Source organism: Bison bison, unplaced genomic scaffold, assembly GCF_000754665.1.
Source record: "Bison bison bison isolate TAMUID 2011002044 unplaced genomic scaffold, Bison_UMD1.0 scf7180017864340, whole genome shotgun sequence".
Classification (NCBI taxonomy): Eukaryota; Metazoa; Chordata; class Mammalia; order Artiodactyla; family Bovidae; genus Bison; species Bison bison.
The window spans coordinates 4124244-4130984 of NW_011494912.1; the positions used below are offsets into that span (position 1 = coordinate 4124244).

At 60.4% G+C, this 6741-nt stretch overlaps 1 protein-coding gene across 1 annotated transcript in view; it reads right to left on the reverse strand.

The window, feature by feature from the left end:
* CLIP2 (CAP-GLY domain containing linker protein 2) overlaps window positions 1–6404 on the reverse strand; it is a 75691-nt gene extending 69287 nt beyond the window's left edge. Inside the window, exon 1 of the mRNA XM_010854345.1 lies at window positions 6347–6404. The gene's annotated coding sequence lies outside the window, so the exon portion shown is untranslated. The remainder of the gene's footprint in view (window positions 1–6346) is intronic.
* Window positions 6405–6741: the final 337 nt, after the last annotated feature.

The window sequence follows — 6741 nt, forward strand, 5'->3', positions numbered from 1 at the left end:
CCAACGCTCCTCCAGGCACCGGGTTGGGAGAACAAGGGCACAGTTTGAAGCAGGAGGTCAGGAGGGCACCCCATGGCCCTGGGTGCCAACACCACATTCCATAGCGTGTCTGCCAGCTCCTTCCTGTTTCTGGCCTGTTTCCTGGGCCCCTTCCACCCAGCGCGCTGAGCTCCAGCTTCCCTGAGCTTCTCCCTGCTCCTGAAGACACCCCCGCCAGGTGCCTGCTATGCCAGGATGCCCTCACCCCTCTTCTGCATGCGTGCTAAATCACTTTAGGCATGTCCGACTCTGTGCAGCCCTAAAGACTATAGCCTGCCAGGCGCCTCTGTCCACGGGATTCCCCAGGCAAGAATACTGGAGTGGGTTGCCATGCCCTCCTCCAGGGGATCTTCTGGACCCAAGGATTGAACCGCATCTCTTATGTCTCCTGCACCGGAGGTGAGTTCTTTACCACTAGCGCCACCTGGGAAGCCCTTCACGCTTCTTCTACCCCTGAGTCAAGTCCTGGGGCCCAGTGGGTGTGTCCAGAGCTTTCTGCACACCCCTGTATCACAGACTCCCCGGCATCCTCGCAGGATGGGGATTCTCTGGCAGGGACCAGTTGGGCTCCTGGTTCCCAGGGTCTCACTCCTTCCCCTAGAGCTCGTCAGGCCCTCGTGGAGGGGACCGGCTGTGAGAACCAGCCCCCGCTCTCGGCTCCCCTGCAGCTGCTGCTAAGAAGCCTCCGGGAGGAGGGTTATTAAGATCACAGGGTGGCTGAGTCCTCTCTTCCCTCTGCCAGGGACCCCCTCCCAGGACCTGCTGCCCCTCACTCAGGCTTTCATGTTATATATAGCAGGGGCTTACACCAGACAGCGTGACAATGCAAAGTCACTCCAAACTCCTTATGCCCCCTGGATCTGGCTGCTAGAAAGCTGGGTCAAATTACCACCAAGGTGCCGCAGCCCCTCTGGCTTCATCTGATGTTTGCTACCCCGGGCTCCCCCTGCTCCAATTGTCTCACGTCTTTTCCATCTCCTTAGACTGCGTTTATCTTTGTAAATCACCTCGAGTCCTTTCTGGATTGGACAAAGAACACAGGAGACCCTTCTGGGCATCTTCTCTCCTCTGCTCTGAGTTCCCAGTGCCCAGCGCAGCCCTCGGTCAGAGAGAAGCTGAATGCGGGCTGAGTGAAGTGAACCTACAAGCAGGTGAACTCAGGCAGGGAAGTCTACAGCAGAAGAGGGAACAGCAGGAGCGAAATCAGGATATGTGCCATGCACGTGTGTGTGTGCCAAGTCGCTTCAGTCGTGTCCGACTCTGTGATCCTATGGACTGTACCCTGCCAGGCTCCTTGTCCGGGATTCTCCGGGCAAGAATACTGAAGTAGGTGGTCATGCCCTCCTCCAAGAGATCTTCCCAACCCTGGGATTGAACCTGCATCTCTTATGTCTCCTGCATTGGCAGGCAGGTTCTTTACCACTAGCGCCACCTGGGAAGTCCCCAAAATCAGGATAGAAGGTAGCAAAAAAAAAATCAGAAAACACCTCATGTCATTTCCTCCTTCATCGCAGGGAGGGGCCTTCAACCAGATGCCCGGCCTCACAGCGGGCCTGGAAGAATGGTGGGCTCCACGCTGAGCCTCCAGGTCGGACACTCAATGCCCCACTGCCCCCAAACTTCTTCACTTTTCTCTCTCTGCGCCCCTCAGGAAGGCGCGCCTTATCCACCCCGAGTCCGCCCATCCTTCAGGACACAGCGCAGTTCTGTTTCCCCCCGAGAGCCCCCTCAGCCATCCCACCCACGCCGTGCCCTGCCTCTGAGTCATTCTCAGGGACTTGAACCATTGTCGGGGGCAGTGACCCCACTGGGTATGGAGGCTCTTCTACTCTGGCCTTAAAAATGTTCCTCGAAGGTACTGATGTCATTTATACTTTCAGGAAGGGGACTTTTGTCTTCCCGATTCGGCAAACGCCTCTTGAAGGCGGGGTCTGAAACTAAGGTGTCCTCTGCTCCGTCCACGCTGAGGGGCTCAGCCATCACCCGCTCCTACCTACCACGCTGGATGCTGGAGAGTGAGGCTGGGGCACCCCAGGGGTAGCTGAGGCCAGGCTGGGGGCAAGAGGAGCGGATCAGCCCTGAGTCACCTCCTTTAGGGACGAGAGATTGGAAAACCAGGCCCTCATCGTGAGCTCCCAATTTCCCCTCTCCCGGTAAAGAGATCAAAAAGGCGAAGATGGAAGTGAATGAGGGGCGGGCATCTCCCTGGGCTGTGGCTGGAGTCAGAGGCACGTTCCAGGGTCGGAGCCAGGGCGCTCCTTGAAGCCGGAAGCTGGTAAGTGGACATGGCCCCAAACTCATGCCTCGTTAATCAAAACCACCTGCTATGCTCTACTTTCTATTCAGAGGGGAAATGTTTCATTATCATTTTGAAGCATTTCCTCTGAAAACATGAGCTCTGTTACTGTTTCTGTACGCTGGCAAGGAAAGGAGAGGTGGGATGGGGTGGGTCCCCTGCTGGCACCACCCCTCCCCGACCCCAGTCCCCTGGTGCCAAAGGGGAGCCCATCCTGGGCCCCAAGCCTGGTGCGGAGGCCTGCAGTGGGCTCCCAGAGATGGCGAGCCCCCACTCCCCTGTCCTCCCCGCAGCCCACACACCCCACATCATAACCCCATACCAGCTGTGCCCAGCCATGTCCCCCACCCGCAGACCCAGAGTCGGCATGGCCTGCCCTCCACCAGCCCAGCGGATGGGGTGGGTGCCCTCACCCAAGCTAGGCCCATCCAGCTCTCCGGCACCCAGAGACTGAGGGGAGTGCCCCTGGGTGGTCCTGTGGCCTCCAGCTGAAGCCACCCTTCAGGGCGGCCACACAAGAGAGAGGAGCCACGACAGAGGCATCAGGAGAGGACAGCAAATGAAACCGGAGTCCAGAGAGAGGAAGGCTGGAGGAGGGGCTGCCTGCTGGCTTCCCGGGTCCTGGGGGAGCCAGGCCGCCTGCAACCGTTTCCTGCAAAGTTCCTTTCCTCTCAACTCCCCTTTCACTTAACCTAATTGGAGGCAGTCCCTGTTCTCAGCAACAGAATAAACCAAAGCGAGGTGTCGGGGAGTGGGGAGGGGGGCCCCCCCTTCTCCCATCAAGCCTTCCCCTCAAGGCCTGCCCATCAAGCCTAGGACACTAGACGGTTTATAAAAGGTGAGGCCCTGGATATATAAAAGGCAGGGCCCCGCCAGCTGGGAGTGGGCCCCGAGAGCCAAAGAGGCTGGACTTGGAAATTGAGCCGCGAGATGGAGGCGTCTGAGGAAGGGATGGCCAAAACCTTGCTTTCCGGAAGTGAACCAGATGGGCAAGTGGATGGTGGAAGGAACTTATGTCGTCCAGGCACACAGTAGGTACTCAATAAATGCAAGGAGGGACTTCCCTGGTGGTCCAGTGGCTAAGACTCCGAGCTGCCAATGCAGAGGGGTCGGGTTTGATCCCTGGTCAGGGAACTAAAGAGCTCGCATGCTGAAACTAAGACCCGGAGCAGCCAAAATAAATAAATAAATGTAAATGCGTGGGGGGCAAACAGGGAAACCTCTCCTCGTCTTGAATTCCTCATCCATAAAATGTAAGCAATGTTATCAAGATATCCACAAACTAAGACACGCGTTCAAAGAGCTTAAAACAGTTCCTGGCAGAGTAAGCACTCAGCATGCATTGTTGTTGCTGTTTTTTAACCTAAACAAAGGCTGACATTCTCCCCAAAGACCGCTGTGCGGGGGCTTTGGTCTGAAGGTGCCCTCCCTCCTCCAGCTTCATAAGTTGAAATCCTATCCCCCAGGGAGACAGTATTAGGAGGTGGGGCCTTTGGGGTGATTAGGTCAGGAGGGTGGAGTGCTCATGAATGGGATTAGTGCCCTCGTAGAAGAGACCCCACAGAGCTCCGAGCCCCTCTACAGCTTGAGAACACAAAAATAAGTGTGACTCGGAAAAGGGTCCTCACCCAACCATGCTGACACGTGGATCTCAGCCTTCCAGCCTCCAGAGATGTGAGAAGTAAATGGGCTGTTTAAAGCCACCCAGTCGTTTGTTAGAACCGCTCAGACTAAGGTAACAGGGAACCCAGAGGGTCAAGAATACAGCTTCTCTCCTCTGGGTGCTGAAGCAAAGGTGGGGGGAGATGGCATCAAGAGGGCAGGATCAATCTTTAGGGTGACAGCTCTAGGGACAGAAAGGTCAAGAGGAAATTGTCCCCCACCTCGTGGGCTGGAGCAGAGGGAGCAAGAACGGCATCACCAAGGGAGGCTGGACCAGGAAAGACAGAACAGCCCAGGGAGGAGGCTGCACTGAGGCAGAGAACAGCACGCCTCGGCGGAGGCTGACCGGCAGGACTGCCTGACAGGGGACAAACAGCTGGGGAAGGAGCAGGATGGGCCACTCGTGGGTGGAGATGGAGGCCGAAGGGCCACAAACACCGGGCATTCTCTCCATTGCAGTACACGCGCTTCGCACACACTTATCTATCCGTTCAGTTCTCTCAACAACCCTAAAACGTGACACCTTGAGTATCCTCATGTTACAGATGGGAAAACTGAAGGGGAGAGAGGTATCACGACTTGTCTGAGGTCACACAACTAGTAAGTGGCAGGGCTGGGCTTTGAACCCAGGCTGTCAGGCTCCAGCAGTCAAACTTAATTGCCAGAGGGGTGAGCAGATGCTGAAAAAAAATTGCTGCCTCTGCAAGTGGGTTCCTCACTTGGGACTTCAGGCTCTGGGTACAGAATTCGAGGCACCTCCTTCCCAGCCTTCTGGCTGCACCTGGGGACCCACAGGTGCACAGTCCTGCTTGCTAAGGCTCCCTCCAGGTCTCCTCTGCCAGACTCTTCTGCCTTTGAAACTCCCCTCCAGCCCATCCCCCTTCACCAGTCCCACCATCCCTCCCAGGCCAGGACTGCAGATGCCAACACATCCTGGGCTTATGGAGAAGGGCATCATGCCCCAGTCACCCACATCCTTTGCTGCCCTTCTGACCCACCAGCCACCTGGTCTCTTGCCTCTTTTTCTGACTCCCACCCCTTGCCCACGCTATGTCCTCTCTCTCCAGCCCCCCTTTTGGGATCCTGGCAGCAAACTTCTAGGCCCAGGCTCTGTCAAGATTCCTGTTCCACCCCATCCTCCAGGTATGCTTCCAGCTCCCGCATCACTGTGCTCCACCGATGCTGCTGGGCTGTGCTCCATGGGGGCCAGGAAGCACCAGCCCTGTATACCTGCCAACCCCTGGCAGTGCTGGGCAGGTGACAGCAGCTGGATGAATGAAGGGCTCATTGTTTACGTTACAACTGGTGCGGAGTCTTCCCCCCACGTGGTCCTCCCAGCCTCCTCCTCCTCCTCTGCCTGCTATCCCTAGATCAGCACCATCCCCCACAAGCCTCCCTTGGGCATCTCACAGCAGCAAGGGCAGCCCCCCTCCCCAAGCTGGACCTCCCACTTCTCACCCAGAAGGGAAGAGGCGGCAAATCAGAGGTTGGGGCATTCGCAGCTGAGTGGGTGACTTCCCCCCAGGTGCCCCCTCTTATCCAGGGTGGGGCTGGGGCTTGCGTGGCAGTGCCCAGTGGGCACCCTGCCCCGCCCAGGCCCCGCCTAAAGGACCCAAACGGGCGGGCCCTGGAGGCCCAGCTGTAGCATCCTTGGGGCAGCCAGGGCCCCTCCCCGTAGGGAGGGCAGAAAATGTGCTGCCTCACCAGCCACCAGCGCCAGCCTTGGGGGGGAGGGGGGCACCCCTGCGGGAAGACGCCCCACCTCATCCGTCTATTCCCCCTGCGCCATGCACTTTAACCAAGTTTTGCAAAGGGCATTGGCCAAGCGACCACAGCCCGTGGGGCGGGGGCTCCACGTCCTCCCAGACCCGGGGTCTGGAGAAGGGCCGTGTGGCCGCGCCCACCAGGCTCAGCTCCCCCCATCCCCCGCGCGGGGCCTGGGAGCCCAGAGCCCTGCAGCGCGTCCAGCCGCTCAGCGCTGCCCTTGGAAGCAGCGACGGGCGGCTCCCTAGCATCTGTGCCGTACCCCCGTTAGGGGCACCGAGGGCGCTGGGGATGCCTCCACCGAGGGGACCCGCAGCTCGGGAAGGGTTCCCCAACGCCGGCAGCAGCCCCTCCTCGCCTGCAGGCGACGGGGAAGTTGGGGCGGGGGTGCACCCAGAAGGAGCTCCCGCTCACGCCCACCCGCCGGGCCCCGACCCCTTCGGCCTCCCCTCACTCCCCGACAATGCCTCCGTGTCGGCCGCCCGGCTAAGGACCAGGCCCGGGACTACCGCCGCCTCCCGCAATCCCTCGGTCCTTTGTTGCCCGGCGAGCCCCCTCCCTCGGGGTTCGGCCGGCTGTTCCTACCTTCGCCCCTCCAGCAGCAGGCGGAGCGGCGGGCGGCGGGGGCGCCCGACCCCCGTCCTCTCCCGGCGCCGGGGCACCGGCGGGGGCAGAGGATGCTGCGGTCCCCCTCCCCGCGCGCCGCTGCCCACCGCCTGCAGCCCCTCCCGGGGCCGGGGTTCCGCGTTCGCGCTCCGGGTCCGGGCCTAGCGCGCCGCGTGTGCGGCCGGCTGGGCGGCGGCAGGGAAGCGGGTATGCGCTGAGCGGGGCAGCCCTAGCCGCCGCCTGCGCTCCTTGCGGCGGAGCCCGAGCCGAGCTGAGCGGGAGCGGAGCGAGCGGCCCGGCTCCGGGAGGGAACAAAAGGGGCAGGCGCTGGGGCGGGCGCGGGAGGGCGGGGCCTGGCGCCGCGGGGGTCAGGC